At 46.5% G+C, this 21110-nt stretch overlaps 1 protein-coding gene across 1 annotated transcript in view; it reads left to right on the top strand.

Moving 5' to 3' along the window:
- The first annotated feature begins 4649 nt into the window (after positions 1-4649).
- The window catches only part of LOC139230308 (coiled-coil domain-containing protein 68-like), a 100628-nt gene continuing 84167 nt past the window's right edge, over positions 4650-21110 (top strand). The window contains exon 1 of the mRNA XM_070862136.1: positions 4650-4872. The gene's annotated coding sequence lies outside the window, so the exon portion shown is untranslated. The remainder of the gene's footprint in view (positions 4873-21110) is intronic.

Raw genomic sequence — 21110 nt, 5'->3', positions numbered from 1 at the left:
ATGCATGTTAATGTATGTACTGTAACACTAGACCACTGAATGTACTTTCACCCTGTATACACTATACCTGTACCACCAGAGGGTGCTGCTGCTGGAGACCTAAGAGTCACTGGTACACTGCAGGTAACCAATATAAAAGGGAGCTCACCTCTTGGTGTCCTCACTCTAGGAGCTGCAATAAAGAATTAATGTCACTACAAGTGCTACACCCTTACCTCGTGGAATCATTATTCGAGTGCTTGCATATACTACAACCGACGACGAGGTCACATCTAACCTAAGCAACTTCCAACAATTCGCTGATGGGGAAGATTGGGATGCCTTTGTGGAAAGGCTAGAATGACCTGGCTGGGGATTCACCGATCTCACTGGTGAACAAGCGCAGGGCCATCCTGCTCAGCGGTTGTTGGCCCACCATCCATGGCCTCGTCAGGGATCTGCTAGCCCCAACAAAGACGACAACCTAAACCTATGCGGAGCTTGTAACTTTAATACAAGAACAACTTAAACCTAAAGAGAGCATCCCCACAGCCAGACACCGGTTCGACGCCCACCGGCGGCCCGAAGGCCAAGAAACTGCTAAATACGCTGCAGATCTGAGACGATTGGTTGCATCGTGTGACTTTGGTGACCACCTCACCGAAGCACTAAGGGACATCTTCATTATTGGAATCAGCCACGAGGGCCTCCTCCACAAGCTGCTCTCTGTGGACACTACGGTCACCCAGCAGAAGGCAATTAAAGTGAGCCAGGCATTCATGATTTCGGTCTGCGTCTCCAAACGGATGATGACTCACACCCAGGACTCTAACCCAACGAGTACAGTGAACCGAATGGTGACTTTCAGAGGCAAGGCTGCTGCCCCGAGTCCCGCAACCCTGAGTCTGCCACATGGGGCCAACCGGCTAGCCCCGTGCTGGTGCTGTGGAGGAAACCACAGGGCCCACCAGTGCTGATACAAAGACTATACCTGAAAAGGCTGCTACACTAAAGGTCACCTTCAGCGAATGTGTAGAAAAAGCCTTACTCACCGAGTCGCTAAAGAGTTGGCCAATCACCTGGGCTCCAGCGCTGATGAAGACAAAGCTGCTCAGCCCCTGGAAGAGATGTACAGCATATATACCTGCTCCACTGAGAGTTCTCCGTGGAAAATGGAAGTAGAAATTAACGGGGTTCCAGTCGCGATGGAGATCGACACAGGGGCGAGCCAGTCGTTGATGAATCAGACGGCCTTTGAGAGACTCTGGGACAATTCCGTCAAATGACCCAAAATGTCCCCAATCTAGGCAAAGCTGCTCACCTACACAAAAGGCACCATCCCCATCGTTGGCAGCGTGGAGGTCTAGGTATCCCATGGCGACGCAATGCACAAGCTTCCCCTATGGATCGTTGCCGGTGATGGTGTGGGAAGAAGTTGGATGAAGCAAGTCCAAATCTGTTGCAGCGATGAAGGCCTCCAGGCCCCAGCGATCGCCATCCTACGCGGCCCCAAACTTGGATCCATCGCAGCACCTGAAAATCATAGCGTCCAGCTCGACTGCGTAGCGACGACACAGACTGCACAACTCAATGGTGAGATGATCCAACCTGAACGACCAGACCTCACCTTCCGAGTTCCAGTGGCAGGATTCCGAGGGAAAAAGATTGGCGCAGAAGGTAGATTCCCGGCGTCTGTGGCAGAATCTGGGGCGAAAAGGATCACCGCAGTCTACTTCGGGGAGAGAGAGAAGATGGTGCCCACACCACAAGGCGAAGCACCTGGAATCAAGATGGCCGCGACCAGACCACAAGGGGCAGTATTGAGGGAGCAGCACGTGTCACTGAGCGGCAAACCGGATTGGGGTAAAGATTGCAAGGCCCTCTTAAAGGATACCGGCATCCCAGAACAATTAAAGGGACAGTTCCACTCTTGGCACAGCGATGCCGGTGATATTATAGATAAAAGTGTAAATAATGAATGCAGGTATATAAATGTACTGTTGAATGGTGATAATGCCAATGGGAGAAATGTAATGAATGCTTCAAAAGATGATGTAAGTGACAAGTTTGCACTGTTGAACAGTAATGCCAGTAATGCTAATGTGACAAATGTAACCTTTGTAAGTGACAAACGTGAAAGTGTAAAGAAGTATAACAATGTCGAAGTAGCTAGTTGCGATCGGAGCCAATGTATCGTGTATGCTAATGATAGAATGAGAAATAATACCGGGTTCTACATGTATAATGACAATGCCAAAGGGAAGCCCCCCGTGGGAAACTCCCAGGTCCAGCGGGCTACCTGATCATGTAGCCTGCGCTGCCGGGACCAATGTGATGTCCCAGGAAGGGTTCACACACACACCCAGTGGGAGCATACCTACTGCAGGGATAGTGGTCATTGGGCAGCACAGCCACCACCACTGGCAACCTGCTCCAGATCAGCCCTACCCCCGCACCCCCCTGGTCACCAGGGCCAGCACCGGGAACAAGAGGCCAGTGTCCTCCAGCTTTCCCGGTGGAACCTGGGATGACCAGACTTCCACCACCAATGGAGGACAAGGAGGCCATACCTCCCCGTGACCAGCCCACCACTAAACGCCACCACCTACCCATTCTACAATGTATGTACCTTACCCATAACACTTGCTCCACCACTGCAGAATCCTCCAACAGTGACACCCACATGTTCTATGTATGGGGGACGGAGGGGGGGAAATGGATGTGTGCAGCTACGAGCACATGGATCACCTCCCCATGTCATGGCAATAAGGATGTGGGAAAGGCTTAGAGGGGAGTGTTGTCATGTATGCATGTTAATGTATGTACTGTAACACTAGACCACTGAATGTACCTTCACCCTGTATACACTATACCTGTATCACCAGAGGGTGCCACTGCTGGAGACCTAAGGGTCACCTGTACACTGTAGGTGACCGAGTATAAAAGGGAGCTCACCTCTTGGTGTCCTCACTCTAAGAGCTGCAATAAAGACTAAAGTCACTACAGTTCAAGTATTACACCCTTACCTCGTGGCGTCATTATTAGAGTACTTGCATATACTATACACTGGATGGAGAGCAGAGGTGGATTCAGAATGTCTGGTTGTGAGAATCAACATTCTTAGCACTCACTCGGAGGAAGTTATAGTCTCTCCCACGACTGCTGGACAAAAACCCTAGAAGCTGCACTGGCTGTTAAAGGCAAGTCTGTCATAACATTTACAAGGAAGTTAGATGTATACTTGAAGAGAATAGTGGGAAAATTGGGCCTTGTTGTGCCCGTTTTACTAGTGGAAAACTGGGGCATGAAGGACCAATTTCACACGGCTGTGCCCTGCACTCCTAGAATAATACTCAGGTTTCCTGGACGACTGTCTTAAATAGGAGTTAGGCCCTTAAATATATTAATGAGGCAGCTAACGCCTGGTTAAGGACCTCTTAAAAAAGTTGGTCAGTGCTGAGTGGAGCACGTGCCAGGCTTTCAGGAGTGTGCTGCGGCCCAGCCAGCAGCTGCTAACAAGCACATGAGTTGAGCCAGGAGGAGCAGGAATGCTCACAATAAGTCCAAAACAGAGTTGATAGCATTGCATTGTAGTTTTGGTAGTTAACATAGCTGAGATCTTCAATCTGCGGCATATCATAGACGAAAGCCAAAAGTTGAGGAAGGATTGCTTTCGACAGCAGGTCCCGAGCAACATTGATGACGGCTCAGCAGACGGTCTCTTCGCTGGCGGTGATGATTTTGTGAAGAGAATAAAGCTAGTCGAATGAGTCATCACAAAAAATAGCCAACTTTGATAAATTCTGGTGATGTACTGTGAACTTACTAATAGTATCATTAATAAAAAACTAAATATATTTAAAGAGCTGGATATTTGACCCTTTGAACATCACCAACGAAATACCTCGTTTCAATAACAGTCAACTTCCTCATTGGCACAGGGTCATGTCGGGCAGTCTAGTTGCTTCGGGTTTCCGAATCTTGGCCTGTCCATTGTGCCCAGATCAGCTCAGATATTAATTTCATTTTCCCGATAGTTTATCAGTGCCCCAGGACAGAATGTGTTGGCTTGTTAGCAGCATTGTAGGGCAAAATGTTACTGTAAAAAGGATACTCCTGTATCTTTATCTTATAGCAGTAGCATTATTATAAAGTTGTTTGTGGTGAAGGGCGGAGTGTTAAGCTGAGGTCTTAGTAAAATGGCTGGCCCAGAAAGTACAGAATTCCCTGGAACTGTTGGCACTGTAAATTAAATTTAAATACAAACGACACAAGGGATCTAGTCTTCTCCTTTGTTTGTGTACACCTTAATTTTAACAGCCAGTTATATTTTGACTGATAGGTACTGATCATGATTATGATACTAAACATCACATGTTGTTATGCTAATACTAACTAGGATACAGTAGTTAACTGCCCTGGATGCCTTAAACCATGACCTCGAAGGTTGTATTTGACCATCCCTGAAAGAGCTACAGTACCTGCTCAATTGTGTTTATCAGTGTTCATAGACATCGATCTATTCAAACCAACCAACATTTCTAATGCAGAAGGTGATTTTTTAATAATTTTTTATATTGCCAACAGCTGACTGTATGACAGTCTACCTTTAAGTAATGTTGTCACTGGTGGCAGTGAGCCAAGGAGGAAGTACAAAAGTACAGCTCAGAGTTTCAGGGACAATTAACATGCTGTGCAGTATGGACAGGAACTAATGGGTCTCCACAGATCGTCAGCTACAAAACATTTCAACTAACTGCATAGATGAATATAAACATGCCGCTTGGTTTGGATACCCTGCCTACAAAAGTTTTATGTCGGTAGCTCCTCATTTATCAGGTGCAGAATTACAGGCATATCCAGTTTTCAAAGCTTTTATTCTATCTTAGAAAGGTGAGTGATTCATCATCTTTAATTCTTTTCTATTTTTTATACAAAGGGTAACAATAATTGCACAAAAATAAAATCTTTAAGTATGGATACCTAGAGAGCATGGTTTTGTGTTTTCTGATTAAAATGAAACATAGAGAAAAGAGGCGGTTTTAAATTGGAATTTTAATTCCTGTAATAAAATACCCTATTTTTTTAATCAGCAGAAATTTCTGGATTGGAAGTCCAATTTTCCAATGCACAATGGAGCCTAAAGTATCTGCCCTGTTATTATCTGCAAACCAAGCCATTGGAAGTTGTGGTATTGGGTCTGTGTGTTTCAACTGTTGGGTCTGGACTTGCATGCACTTCAATTAAACTTCCATTTCACCCTTCAAGTAAAGTCTGGTTGGGGATACTTTGAGTTAAGATTTGTGTTGAGTTGTGTCTTTTGCTAGAGCATACAGAATACGCTCGGAACAAAGCACACTGCACAGAATCCTTTGTCTCAGGTCAGGTCATGGAAGTCAGAACAGACTGAGATTCAGCTCCGGTTGGATTGCAACCTTTTGTTGGGGTTCTTTTAACCACTGGGTTTCCACTGGAAGTTGAGTCAGGGATTTGAGTCCGGTTAGGTGTCTTATTGGCACCAAGCTGCACCAATTTTGATTTGGCAACAGAGGGGTCTCCTTCCTTATGGCAGAAAACCTAAGGCTAGTGTGGGGAATCAAAGAAGGCCACAGAATGTTGAACACTCTTTAAGTGACAAAGTTCTTCCTGACATTTGTCCTAAACTTACCTTTAACTAGTTTTAATCTATGACCTTGATCTTGTGTGTTCACTTAACTTGAAGTAGTGCAGTAGATTTACCTTAAGTATATGATTTAATGTTATATGGCTCGAAATTTCGTGGGATGGGAGAGGAAACAACTCATGTGAATGGCTCGCATGGGTGGCAGGAATTCGTGGCAGCACCCCGGGTCTGCCCCATTTGCCATCCACCCAAAATTGCAATGAATGGGCTAGCAGGTCACCCACCTGCCATCCCCTTCCACAACCTGGCAGCAGTTTGTTGGGGCATATCTGGAGGGCACTTATGGGCTACCCGGGGATTATGCCCAGCAGATAAGGCTCAGAAGTTCCTATGCTAGCTGAGAGTAGGCATAGTTTTCAGACTGGGGCTTGGAAAGGCGCTAAAGAAGTTGCAAAGCTACAGTAATCCACCCCAGAGGGGATTGATTATATCCAATTGTAGGCCCTTATTTCGCTTTGGAGAAAAATTACAAACCATTATGACTTCTTCAGCCCATTATGTCAGGGCGCCATTCCTAATTTTTGCTCAGTTACCACAAACAAACACAATGCTCAAGGTGTGGTCTGACCAGGGCACTGTACAAATTCAGTATGGCATCTTTTGGTTTATATTCTACTGAGGCAGCAATGTATTCTATTACATAATATTTATCAGCAGAAGGAGCGTGCGGCAAACCTGTCCCACCCACCCTTACCCTCAACGACTATCTGTCCCACCTGTGACAGGGACTGTGGTTCTCGTATTGGACTGTTCAGCCACCCAAGGACTCATTTTTAGAATGGAAGCAGGTCTTCCTCGATTCCGAGGGACTGTTTATGATGATAATGATTTATTCTGCTCCACAGTAATTTGGGATGCTAAGTTATTCACAATGCAAGAGTTCGGAAAATATAGTTCATCTGTAAAAGCTCAGCTCAGGTGATTTATCAAGTTACCAGACGCACCCAAAAGATTATATTACCAAACTGTAGATGATGTTATTTTATATAACAACTTTCCCTTCCATCTTGTGTTCTTATTTTGAATCTGGTTCAACAAATGTAGCTGTACTGTTTGGCTTTGAAATTATGTTGTGCAAGTATTTACAAAGGTTTGTAACATTTCTATGAAACTCTTTCATCCAATACATGGCTCCATTAAAATATTAGATAAGACCATTACATACACATACATTAATTTCCTTATACACTAATATTCATGCCAGTAATGGCACTTCCTGCAGAAGTGTCAATTTTTTAAATCATAGAGAAGATATTTCCACTTGTGAGGGAGACCAAAACTAGAGGCCATAAATATAAGATAGTCACCAATAAATTCAATAGGGAATTCAGGAGAAATGTCTTTAACGAAAGAGTGATTAGAATGTAGAACTCGCTACCACAGGGAATAGTTGAGGTGAATAGCATAGATGCATTTCACCATCATCATAAGCAGTCCCTCGAGTCGAGGATGACTTGCTTAGATGCTAAAAAGTTCACAGGTGTTTCAATGAAGGACCTAAAATTCCAGGTCCCGAACTAAATCTTGAAGGGTGGAAGATGCCTGTGCATGGATTTTTTTAACATGTGGTGGCCGTTACACACCAACCACCACATGGGCTTGATAGAGCACGATCTTGGTCCAATGGCAAGGATTAACAAGACGACTGGAGACCAGCTCTGCTGTATGGACCTAGTGTGCACATATATTGCAATTTGGGCTGGTCCGTGCTGGCCCTGGGCCCTCACCTCTTCTGGGCCCCGAACTCACGCCTCTCCTTGGCCCCAATCACGTCCCTCCACAATCTCTCGCCGCTCCTACGCCCCGACCTCGCCCCTCCTGCAGTACCTGCCTCCACTGCAATCAGCGACCTCGATCTTGGTGACGTCCAATCCAGTCGCCCTCTTTGCTGCCGTTGCTCTCTTGCTCCAGCATGTGCTGCTCCCTGGAGTGGTATGCCACCACGCAGATCCTTCTGCTCCCCGGCCTGCCCAGATGGTGCTCGTAGGCCAGGGGCCGCACAGACTGCTGGGCCAGGCCGCCACACTGCTCCTTCTGTTCCCCGGCCTGCTCCAATGGTGCTCGGATGCATATAAGGGGAAGCTAGATAAGCAAATTAGGGAGAAGGGAACAAAAGGATATGCTGATAGGGTTAAACGAACAGGGGTGGGAGAAGGTTTGTATGGAGCATAAACTCCGGCACAGGCCAATTGGACTGAATGGCCTGTTTCTGTGCTGTAAACTCTATATTGTCAACTTATTCTACATCTTTTCTCACACAGCATGAACAGTAGGAAATTTCCGAGCAGATACAAAAAAACTATACTTTACAACAACAACTTCTATTTATATAGCGCCTTTAATGTAGTAAAATGTCGTAAGACGCTGCACAGGAATGTTATAAGACAAAATTATACACATATGAGTGCTTTGTACATATATGTAAGTATAGTGTAATTACATAGTACCATTATATATAAAGATCTGGGTTACCAAAGTATAGCCATGAGTTCCAGCACCAGAGCCCTCCCATAGGGTCTTAAGAGAAGTAGCGGCAGGGATTGTGGATGCATTGGTTGGAATTTACCAAAATTCCCTGGATTCTAGGGACATCCCAGCAGATTGGAAAACTGCAAATGTAACGCCCCTATTTAAAAAAGGAGGCAGACAAAAAGCAGGAAACATAGAAACATAGAAAATAGGTGCAGGAGCAGGCCATTCACCCCTTCTAGCCTGCACCGCCATTCAATGAGTTCATGGCTGAACATGAAACTTCAGTATCCCCTTCCTGCTTTCTCGCCATACCCCTTGATCCCCCGAGTAGTAAGGACTTCATCTAACTCCCTTTTGAATATATTTAGTGAATTGGCCTCAACAACTTTCTGTGGTAGAGAATTCCACAGGTTCACCACTCTCTGGGTGAAGAAGTTTCTCCTCATCTCGGTCCTAAATGGCTTACCCCTTATCCTTAGACTGTGACCCCTGGTTCTGGACTTCCCCAACATTGGGAACATTCTTCCTGCATCTAACCTGTCTAAACCCGTCAGAATTTTAAACGTTTCTATGAGGTCCCCTCTCATTCTTCTGAATTCCAGTGAATACAAGCCCAGTTGATCCAGTCTTTCTTGATAGGTCAGTCCCACCATCCCGGGAATCAGTCTGGTGAATCTTCGCTGCACTCCCTCAATAGCAAGAATGTCCTTCCTCAAGTTAGGAGACCAAAACTGTACACAATACTCCAGGTGTGGCCTCACCAAGGCCCTGTACAACTGTAGCAACACCTCCCTGCCCCTGTACTCAAATCCCCTCGCTATGAAGGCCAACATGCCATTTGCTTTCTTAACCGCCTGCTGTACCTGCATGCCAACCTTCAATGGCTGATGTACCATGACACCCAGGTCTCGTTGCACCTTCCCTTTTCCTAATCTGTCACCATTCAGATAATAGTCTGTCTCTCTGTTTTTACCACCAAAGTGGATAACCTCACATTTATCCACATTATACTTCATCTGCCATTCATTTGCCCACTCACCTAACCTATCCAAGTCACTCTGCAGCCTCATAGCATCCTCCTCGCAGCTCACACTGCCACCCAACTTAGTGTCATCCGCAAATTTTGAGATATTACATTTAATCCCCTCGTCTAAATCATTAATGTACAATGTAAACAGCTGGGGCCCCAGCACAGAATCTTGCGGTACCCCACTAGTCACTGCCTGCCATTCTGAAAAGTACCCATTTACTCTTACTCTTTGCTTCCTGTCTGACAACCAGTTCTCAATCTACGTCAGCACACTATTTCCTGTCAGCAATCCACGTCAGTAAACGAACAGGGGTGGGAGAAGGTTTGTATGGAGCATAAACTCCGGCACAGGCCAATTGGACTGGCCTGTTTCTGTGCTGTAAACTCTATATTGTCAACTTATTCTACATCTTTTCTCACACAGCATGAACAGTAGGAAATTTCCGAGCAGATACAAAAAAACTATACTTTACAACAACAACTTCTATTTATATTGCTGACAGGAAACTATGGACCAGTTAGCCTAACATCTGTGGTTGGGAAAATGTTGGAGTCCATTATTAAAGAAGCAGTAGCAGAACATTTGGAAAAGCACAATTCGGTCAGGCAGAGTCAGCATGGATTTATGAAGGGGAAGTCATGTTTGACAAATTTGCTGGAATTCTTTGAGGATGTAACGAACAGGGTGGATAAAGGGGAACCAGTGGATGTGGTGTATTTGGACTTCCAGAAGGCATTTGACAAGGTGCCACATAAAAGGTTACTGCACAAGATAAAAGTTCACAGGGTTGGGGCTAATATATTAGCATGGATAGAGCATTCACTAACTAACAGAGAACAGAGAGTCGGGATAAATGGTTCATTCTCTGGTTGGCAACCAGTAACTAGTAGGGTGCCACAGGGATCAGTGCTGGGATCCCAACTATTTACAATCTATATTAACGATCTATATTGGAAGAAGGGACTGAATGTAACATAGCCAAGTTTGCTGACGATATAAAGATGGGAGGAAAAGCAATGTGTGAGGAGGACACAAAAAATCTGCAAAAGGACATAGACAGGCTAAGTGAGTGGAAAAAAATTTGGCAGATGGAGTATAATGTTGGAAAGTGTGAGGTCATGCCCTTTGGCAGAAAAAAATCAAAGAGCAAGTTATTATTTAAATGGAGAAAGATTGCAAAGTGCCACAGTAAGCGGGACCTGGGGGTACTTGTGCATGAAACACAGTCTAAGAATAAGAGGTAAGCCATTTAGGACCAAGATGAGGAGAAACTTCTTCACTCAGAGAGTGGTTAACCTGTGGAATTCTCTACCGCAGAAAGTTGTTGAGGCCAGTTCGTTAGATATATTCAAAAGGGAGTTAGATATGGACCTTACGGCCAAAGGGATCAAGGGGTATGGAGAGAAAGCAGGAAAGGGGTACTCAGGTTGAATGATCAGCCATGATCTTATTGAATGGCGGTGCAGGCTCGAAGGGCTGAATGGCCTGCTCCTGCACCTAATTTCTATGTTTCTGTGTTTCTAAAAGGATAGTATGCAGGTACAGCAAGTGATCAGGAAGGCCAATGGTATCTTGGCCTTTATTGCAAAGGGGATGGAGTATAAAAGCAGGGATTTCTTGCTACAGCTATATAAGGTACTGGTGAGGCCACAACTGGAATATGCGTGCAGTTTTGGTTTCCATATTTACAAAAGGATATACTTGCTCTGGAGGCAGTTCAGAGAAGGTTCACTAGGTTGATTCCGGGGATGAGGGGGTTGACTTATGAGGAAAGATTGAGTAGTTTGGGCCTCTACTCATTGGAATTCAGAAGAATGAGAGGTGATCTTATCGAAACGTATAAGATTATGAGGGGACTTGACAAGGTGGATGCAGAGAGGATGTTTCCACTGATGGGGGAGACTAGAACTAGAGGGTATGATCTTAGAATAAGGGGCCGCTCATTTAAAACAGAGATGAGGAGAAATCTATTCTCTCAGAGGGTTGTTAATCTATGGAATTCGCTGCCTCAGAGAGCTGAGGAAGCTGGGACATTGAATAAATTTAAGACAGAAATAGACCATTTCTTAAACGATAAGGGGTTATGGGGAGCGGACGGGGAAGTGGAGCTAAGTCCATGATCAGATCAGCCATGATCTTATTGAATGATGGAGCAGGCTCGAGGGGCCATATGGCCTACTCGTGTTCCTATTTCTTATGTTCTTATAAGAACCCAAACACAGATGGAAGATGAGCCATTTGCCAATTCTGGATCAGGAGTTTTATTACATAAGAAGAGTGGATCCTTCAATAAGATAGCAGAGGTCGAGCAGATTCCAGTGCCATCAGGAGACACCAGGAGAGAAGGCCTTATAGAGGGTACAGAAATTATTTACAAGAGTGGTTGCAGGGATGAAGGATGTCATTACGTGGATAAACTGGAGAAGCTGGAGTTGTTCTCCTGAGAGCAGAGAAGGTTGAGAGGAAATTTGATAGAAGTGTTCAAAATCACAAGGGGTCTAGGTAGAGTAGATAGAGAGAAACTGTTCGCTTTGGCATAAGGGTCGAGAACCAGAGGACACAGATTTAAGGTGATTGGCAAAAGAACCAAAGGCGACATGAGGAAAAACTATTTTATGCAGGTCAATAAATCCCCCGGGCCTGATAGTCTGCATCCCAGAGTACTTAAGGAAGTGGCCCTAGAAATAGTGGATGCATTGGTGGTCATTTTCCAAATTCTTTCAACTCTGGATCAGTTCCTATGGATTGGATGGTAGTTAATGTAACCCCACTTTTTAAAAAAGGAGGGACTGAGAAAACAGGGAATTATAGACCGGTTAACCTGACATTGGTAGTGGAGAAAATATTGGAATCAATTATTAAAGATGTAATAGCAGCGCATTTGGAAAGCAGTGACAGGATCGGTCCAAGTCAGCATGAATTTATAAAATGGAAATCATGCTTGACAAATCTTCTGGAACTTTTTGAGGGTGCAACTAGTAGAGTGGACAGGGGAGAACCAGTGGATGTGTTGTATTTGGACTTTCAAAAGGCTTTTGATAAGGTCCCGCACAAGAGATTAGTGTGCAAAATTAAAGCACATGGTATTGGGGGTAATGTATTGACGTGGATAGAGAACTGGTTGGCAGACAGGAAGCAAAGAGTAGGAACAAATGGATCCTTTTCAGAATGGCAGGCAGTGACTAGTGGGGTACCGCAAGGTTCAGTGCTGGGACCCCAGCTATTTACAACATACATTAATGGTTTAGAAGAAGGAATTGAATGTAATATCTCCAAGTTTGCAGATGACACTAGGCTGGATGGCAGTGTGAGCTGTGAGGAGGATGCTAAGAGGCTGCAGGGTGATTTGGACAGGTTAGGTGAGTGGGCAAATGCATGGCAGATGCAGTATAATGTAGATAAATGTGAGGTTATCCACTTTGGTGGCAAAAACAGGAAGGCAGAATATTATCTGAATGGTGACAGATTAGGAAAAGGGGAGATGCAACGAGACCTGGATGTCATGGTACAACAGTCATTAAAAGTTGGCATGCAGGTACAGCAGGCGGTGAAGAAGGCAAATGGCATGTTGGCCTTCATAGCGAGAGGATTTGAATATAGGAGCAGGGAGGTCTTACTACAGTTGTACAGGACCTTGGTGAGGTCACACTTTGAATACCGTGTACAGTTTTGGTCTCCTAATTTGAGGAAGAACATTCTTGCTATTGAGGGAGTGCAGTGAAGGTTCACCAGACTGATTCCCAGGATGGCAGGACTGACATATGGAGAAAGACTGGATCGACTAGGCTTATATTCACTGGAATTTAGAAGACTGAGAGGGAATCTCATAGAAACATATAAAATTCTGACAGGATTGGACAGGTTAGATGCAGGAAGAATGTTCTCGATGTGGGGGAAGTCTAGAACCAGGGGGCACAGTCTAAGGATAAGGGGTAAGCCATTTAGGATTGAGATGAGGAGAAATTTTTTCACTCAGGGAAATGTGAATCTGTGGAATTCTCTACCACAGAAAGTTGTTGAGGCCAGTTCATTAGATATATTCAAAAGGGAGTTAGATGTGGCCCTTACAGCTAAAAGGATCAAGGATTATGGAGTGAAAGCAGGAATGGGGTCCTGAAGTTGCATGATCAGCCATGATCATATTGAATGGTGGTGCAGGCTTGAAGGGCAGAATGGCCTACTCCTGCACCTATTTTCTATGTTTCTATGTTTCTATGGTCCTAACTGGGTTGCTGGCACTGTCGTGGCCAAGGAAGGAAATAGAGTGTCTATAGTCAATCTATTGACTGGACAATCATGCAGAAAACATTTGGATCAGACCAAACAGTGGTTCACCGACAACCAGGAGCAATCTGAAGAGGCCATCACCATCATTGATCCACCAACATACACCCAACCAGCAATGGACCTCGCTGTCAATCAAGAGGATGAACCCACCATTCCCAACAGTCCTGTCAGACCAGCCGCGCCGTAGTGCAGCAATGGTCCGACCAACTCACCCATGCCAGACTCTGAACTCAGACGATCAACCAGGGAGTGTCAGGCCCCGGATCGTCTCAACTTGTAAATAATTTGTATCAAAGACTTTGGGGTGGAGTGATGTTATGTGTTATGGCCATAAAAAACTAATGTGATTGAGTACTGTTGATGTGAGTAAGTGTGACCTTAGTCTCTTTATTCTAACTCCAGATTGTTGGTACAGCATGTGAGACCTGCTTATATACAGTGCTCCCAAGGGATGCTGGGATCCTTTGGGACTCCAACAGATACGCCCTCTGGTGGCAGTAGAATGCTGGTTACATATGGTTGTATACATAACATCACTCCCTCCCAAAGTCAATAGTACATTCATTTACAGGGTGAGACGATCCGGGGCCCTATGCTCCCTGGTTGATCGTCTCGGTACAAATGCAGGTGCAGGTGAGTTGGTTGGTTCTTCTCTGGGCTGCTGTGCAGCTGGCCTTGCTGGGTTGCTGGAGATGATGAGTTCAGCTTCGTGGTCAACCGTGAAGTCGGTTGCCACTTGCGTGTGTGTCAGAGGGTCGAAGATGGTGGTGTCCTCTTCAGGTTGCTCGTGGCTGTCTGTGAATCGCAGTTTGGTTTGGTCCAAATGATTTCTGCAAGATAGTCCATTTGTGAGTTTGACCTGAAACACCCTACTCCCTTCTTTGGCTATGACAGTGCCAGCAAGCCATTTGAGACCATGTCCATAGTTGAGTACAAATACAGGGTCTTTGACTTCAATATCGCGTGACAAGTTTGCACGATCATGGTACATGCTTTGTTGATGCAGTCTGCCCTCGACGTGAACATGGAGATTAGGGTGGATGAGGGAGAGCCTTGTTTTGAGAGCCCTTTTCATGAGCAACTCGGCTGGGGGAACCTCGGTGAGCGAGTGGGGTCTGATGCAGTAGCTGAGCAGGACTCGGGACAGGCGGGTCTGCAGGGAGCCTTCCGACACACGTTTCAAGCTTTGGTTGATGGTTTGGACTGCCCGTTCTGCCTGGCCGTTGGATACGGGCTTGAACGGGGCAGATGTGACGTGCTTGATCCCATTGCGGGTCATGAATTCCTTGAATTCAGCGCTGGTGAAGCATGGCCCATTGTCGCTGACAAGGACATCAGGCAGGCCTTGCGTGGCAAACATGGCTCGTAGGTTTTCGATGGTGGCAGTGGACGTTCTTGCAGACATTATTGCAAACTCAATGCACTTTGAATAAGCATCCACAACAACCAAGAACATTTTGTCCAGAAACAGGCCAGCGAAGTCAACGTGGATCCTAGACCACGGTTTGGAGGGCCATGACCACAAACTTAGCGGTGCCTCCCTGGGTGCATTGCTCAGTTGAAAGTAAGTGTTGCATTGGCGCACGCAAGACTCCAAATCTGAGTGGATGCCGTGCCACCACACATGGGATCTGGCTATAGCTTTCATTATTACTATGTCTGGGTGGGTACTGTGTATGTCATGTATGAATGTTTCCCTGCCTTTCTTAGGCAAAATCACACGATTACCCCACAAAAGACAGTCCGCCTGTATGGACATTTTGCCTTTACGCCGCTGGAACAGCTTGATCTCTTCATGAATCTCCACTGGGATGCTGGACCAGCGCCCATGGAGGACACAGTTTTTTTTACAAGGGACAGTAAAGGATCTTGGCTTGTCCAGGTCCTGATCTGGCGGATCGTAACGGGTGACTTTTCGTTTTCAAATGCATCCATCACCAAGAGCAAGTCTGCAGGCTGTGCCATTTCCACCCCGGTGGTGGGCAATGGTAGCCGACTGAGAGCATCAGCGCAGTTCTCTGTGTCTGGCCTGTGGCAAATTACATAGTTATATGCAGACAGCGTGAGCGCCCATCTTTGGATGCGAGCAGAGGCATTGGTATTGATACCTTTGCTCTCTGAGAATAGCGATATGAGCGGCTTATGGTCAGTTTCTAACTTGAACTTAAGCCCAAATAGATACTGATGCATTTTTTTTACCCAGTAAACGCATGCCAGAGCTTCTTTTTCAATCATGCTGTAGTCCCTATCGGCCTTGGACAAGCTCCTGGATGCATAAGCGAGCGGTTGCAATGTCCCCGATTTGTTTGCTTGTTGTAACCCACACCCGACCCCATACGAAGACGCATTGCAAGCTAGCACTAAACGTTTACAAGGATCATACAGGAGAAGCAGTTTGTTGGAACATAACAGATTTCGGGCTTTCTGAAAAGCTGTCTCTTGTGATTTCTCCCATACCTAGTCATCTCCCTTATGTAGCAATACGTGTAGAGGTTCTAGCAAGGTGCTTAACCCGGGTAGGAAATTAACAAAATAATTGAGGAGTCCCAGGAATGATCGCAGCTCCGTTATGTTCTGTGGTCTCGGCGCGTTCTTGATGGCCTCCGTCTTGGCGTCGGTGGGTCTGATTCCATCTGCTGCGATTCTTCTCCCTAAGAACTCGGCCTCTGGCGCCAGAAAAACACACTTTGAGCATTTCAACCTGAGTCCCACACGATCTAGCCGACTTAGAACCTCTTCCAGGTTCTGCAAGTGTTCGATGGTGTCCCGACCTGTGACCAGTATGTCGTCCTGGAAAACCACGGTGCGCAGAACCGACTTTAGCAGACTCTCCATGTTCCGTTGAAAAATAGCCACGGCCGATCGAATCCCAAACGGACATCTATTGTAGATGAACAGACCTTTGTGCGTGTTGATGCAGGTGAGGCCTTTCGAAGATTCCGCCAGCTCCTGCGTCATGTAGGCCGAGGTCAGGTCCAACTTGGTGAACGTCTTTCCTCCTGCCAGCGTCGCAAATAGGTGGTCTGCCTTGGGTAGCGCGTACTGGTCCTGCAGTGAAAAACGGTTAATTATTACTTTATAGTCCCCACAAATTCTGACTGTGCCATCGCCCTTGAGAACCAGAACAATCGGACTGGGCCACTCGTTGAACTCCACTGGTGCGATGATGCCCTCTCGTTGCAGCCTGTCTAGCTCTATCTCCACTTTCTCTCGCATCATATATGGCACTGCCCGTGTCTTGTGGTGGATGTGTCATGTACCGGGAATCAAGTGGATCTGCACCTTCGCCCCCGGGAAACTTCCGATGCCTGGCTCAAACAACGACGGAAACTTGCTCAGAACCTGGGCACATGAGGCATCGTCGACGGACAAAAGCGCTCGGATACCGTCCCAGTTCCAGCGGATTTTTCCCAGCCAGCTTCTGCAGAACAGTGTGGGGCCATCTCTTGGTACTATCCATAGTGGTAGTTCGTGCACTGCTCCATCATTGGAGACTTTTACTGCTGTGCTGCAAATTACAAGGATCAGCTCTTTGGTGTAAGTTCTCAGCTTGGTGTGAATGGGACTCAACTTGGGCCTGAGTGCCTTGTTGCACCACAGCCTGTCGAAGGTATTTTTGCTCATGATAGACTGACTCGCATCGATACTGGAATTCTGTTCAGTTCAACTTTTAACATGATCGGTGGACATTTCGTGGTGAAGGTGTGTACCCCGTACACTTCTGCCTCCTCAGTTTGAGTCTCTAGTTCAGTTTGATCTGCCATGGATCGGTCTTCCTCTGCAACACGGTGGTTTCATCGGAGCAAGAAGATTCTTCATGAGGCCATAGGTTGTTGCCCCGCAGACGGTGAGGAGGATCACCCTTCGTTTGGCAGCGTTCACACTCCCTTCCAGCTCGTTGTCCACGAATTATTGATAGAGTCGCTCTACGAAGGCCCCCCAATCGTCCCCTTCTGAGAATTTCTCCAGGATACCAACAGTTCTCTGTATTTTCACCTGATGGTTTGTTATCTCATCGCCAGTTGATATGTCCATAATAAAATAATGTGATTGAGTACCGTAGACATGAGTCAGTGTGACCTTAGTCTCTTTATTCTAACTCCAGAGTGTTAGTACAGCATGGGAGGCCTGCTGTGATTCCTTGGACTCCAACAGATACGCCCTCTGGTGGCGGTAGAATACTGGTTACATAGGGTTGCATACAGAACATTCTGTATGTAAACATTACAACTGTGTAAGACTTGCCACCAGAGGGCGCAACTGTTGGAGGCCCAACGGTCACTTGCACACCTCGTGCAAGGGAGTATAAAAGGTTGTCTGCCGCTTCGGCACTCTGGAGTTGTATTAAAGAGACCAATGTCACATCAGTTTTAGCTCACAGTACTCAGTCTTGTGAAGTTCTTCCATACCTAACAACAAGTAGGTGAGGTTGCTAATATGTCCTTGCTATACAGTACAAATGCACATGAAGCCCCTACTAGAGAGAAGGTCACTCTGTGACCAGTCCTTTTATTAGCCAGCACTGAAGTGATGAAGGTGGGTGGAGCTTCCCCTTTTACACCTGAAAGTCCAGGTTAGCAGTGTCTCCCACAAGTTCACCACCTAGTGGTCAGTGTTGTCACGGTGTACAACTTAGGTCAGTTTATACATGGATTACAATGACAGTTGAATACATGACATCACCTCCCCCCAAAGTCTTATTGAGATCACAGGTTAAGTCTCTCTGGTGGTTTACGCTCCCTTGCAGAACGCCTGAGTTGGGGCTCCGGTTGTTGGGCGCTGGCCTGAGTGTCTGCTATTTGCGGTGCCTCAGGCCTGTCCCGACTGCCCACAGTGATTGGGCTCTCCTCCACTTGGTTCCGGTGTTCGGTCACCTGTGGTGGAGTGAACTCTACATCGTGTTCTTCCTCTGCTTCTTCTATGGGGTTGCTGAAACTCCTTTTTGTTTGATCCACGTGTTTGCGGCAGATTTGTCCATTGGTAAGTTTAACTACCAGAATCCTATTCCCCTCTTTGGCAATCACAGTGCCTACAAGCCATTTGGTCCCTGCAGATTTGTTGAGAACAAAGGCAGGGTCATTGACATCAATAAATCGCGCCCTCGCATTCCCGTCATGGTAGTCACATTGTGACCGGCGCCTGCTCTCAACAATTTCTTTCATGGTGGGATGTATAAGGGATCTTTCAACGAAACATGGCAAGTCTTCCATAATCGCGGCGGCCGAGTGAATCCCAAATGGACATCCGTTGTACTCAAACAACCCCTTGTGTGTCGTGATGGTGGTCAGCTTCTTTGACTCACTCGCCAGCTCCTGGGTCATGTAAGCCGAGGTCAGGTCCAATTTTGAAAAAGGTTTGCCACCGGATAGCGTCGCAAAGAGGTCCTCCGCTCTCGGTAGCGGGTACTGGTCATGGAGTGACACCCGATTGATGGTGGCCTTGTAATCGCCACATATCCTGATCGACCCATCCGCCTTGAGCACCGGCACAATCGGGCTCGCCCAGTCACTGAATTCGACTGGCGAGATGATACCTTCCCTCAGCAGGCGGTCCAATTCGCCTTCTATCTTTTCCCGCATCATGTACGGCACCGCTCTGGCCTTGTGGTGTAATAGCCTGGTGCCCAGGTTTATGTGAATCACTACCTTGGTCCCCATGAAAGTGCCAATGCCGGGTTGAAATAGTGAGTCAAATTTGTCCAGGACCTGTGAGCATGATATTCACTCCACAGAAGAAATTGCATTGACATCGCCCCATTTCCAGTTCATGACAGCAAGCCAACTCCTCCCCAGCAGTCCCCCGGGACAATCCAGAGTGGCAACCTGTTCTCCGAATCTTTGTGGGTCACGACTACCGTGGCGCTGCCTAGCACTGGAATGATGATCTTTGTATATGTCCATAGCTGTGCGTCAATCGGCAATAATTTTGGCCTCCTGGCTTTGGACGGCCACAACTTGTCGAACGGTTTGATACTCATCAGGGACTGCCTGGCCCCCGTGTCTAGCTCCATTGATACTGGGATGCCATTGAGGAGCACTTTCATCATTATCGGTGGCGTCTTGGTGTATGAACTGTATATGTGCTCCACATGAACTCGCTGAACTTCAGCTTCCAGCAATTTCCCCCAGTGTCCATTTGGCCTCGTAGGGCTTACATCGGGCCTGTCCTCCTCGTACATCAATCTGGCTGTAGGCTTCCTGCACATACGCGCGAAGTGACCGCTGACGTTGCAATTTCTGCAGGTATATTGCTGATACCTGCAAGCTCTGGCTGTGTGTTTGCCTCCACACCTCCAACATGAGCCGTTGTTGGAAACAAAAGGTCCATTACCAGTCGATCGTCTCTGACTGTCTCTGTAACTGTCCTTAAGCGCACCATTAACAGGTGTTGATGGCCCCATTACTGGCCGAATTGTCCCTTGCAATGGCATGAATCGCCGTTCAGCTAGCCATTGTCTCTGTTGAAATCCCCCTTTGGGTTCGACTACATGCTCGGGCATGTCCGATTGCCCCTGTCTGCCTAGAGAACTGTGTGCCGCGTTAACAATGTTGACTCCCTGTCCATTTGCTGCATTTAAACCAAGATTTTTATCAAACATCATTCTGGTCTCTTCCTCCCCTGAGATAAATGTCTGGGCCATCAAAGCCGCCATTTCCAAGGTTAAGTCTTTGGTCTCAATCAGTTTCATGAAAATCCCAGCATGCCCGATGTCCTCAATAAAAAAGTCTTGCAGCATCTCCGCTCTGCATGCATCTGGGAACTTACATAGGCTCGCCAGTCACCGGAGGTCTGCCGCGATGTCTGGAACGCATTGCCCTTCTCGCCGCCGGTGCGTGTAAAACCGGTGTCTCGCCATGTGCATGCTGCTCGCCGGTTTAACGTGTTCCCCGATCAACTTACTGAGCTCTTCAAAAGCCTTGTCCGCCGGCTTCTCTGGCGCTAGAAGGTCCTTCATCAGGGAGTATGTCCTGGATCCACAAACCGTCACGAGATGAGCCCTGCATTTGTCGGCCGAATCCTGTCCCAACCATTCCTTAGTGACGAAACTTTGCTGTAGTCTCTCAATAAAATCGTCCCAATCATCACCAACACAGTACCTCTTGTCTGTGCTGCTTGTGGCCATGCACATGTGGTTTAAATCCCAGTTTCTCGTCGCCAATAATATGTCCTTGCTATACAGTACAAATGCACACGAGGCCCATACTAGAGAGAAGGTCACTCTGTGACCAGTCCTTTTATTAGCCAGCACTGAAGTGGTGAAGATGGGTGGAGCTTCCCCTTTTATACCTGGAAGTCCAGGTTAGGAGTGTCTCCCACAAGTTCACCACCTAGTGGTCAGTGTTGTCACGGTGTACAACTTGGGTCAGTTTATACATGGGTTACAATGACAGTTTAATACATGACAGTTGCAACATACAACAGGAATAAAAAGTCAAAGAGAAATGCATTTTTGCTGTGTTGTACCATGGGTTTCATCAACTTATACATTTTCTATATATATTTCATAGAGAATGTCAGATATCTTACAAAATTATAACACACTGTGAACAGATGGTATGATAAATTACAAAATCTTGGCAATGCTGCCATGGGGAGGTGTCCAGAGAAGATGGACTTACCCACAGGAAGAATGTTTACAGGAAGGCGGCCCTGGACTG

The sequence above is a fragment of the Pristiophorus japonicus genome, chromosome 2, assembly GCF_044704955.1.
Source record: "Pristiophorus japonicus isolate sPriJap1 chromosome 2, sPriJap1.hap1, whole genome shotgun sequence".
NCBI classification, from domain to species: domain Eukaryota; kingdom Metazoa; phylum Chordata; class Chondrichthyes; family Pristiophoridae; genus Pristiophorus; species Pristiophorus japonicus.
The sequence above is the reverse complement of the archived record's forward strand: the minus strand, read 5'-3'. Positions and strand labels throughout refer to the sequence as shown.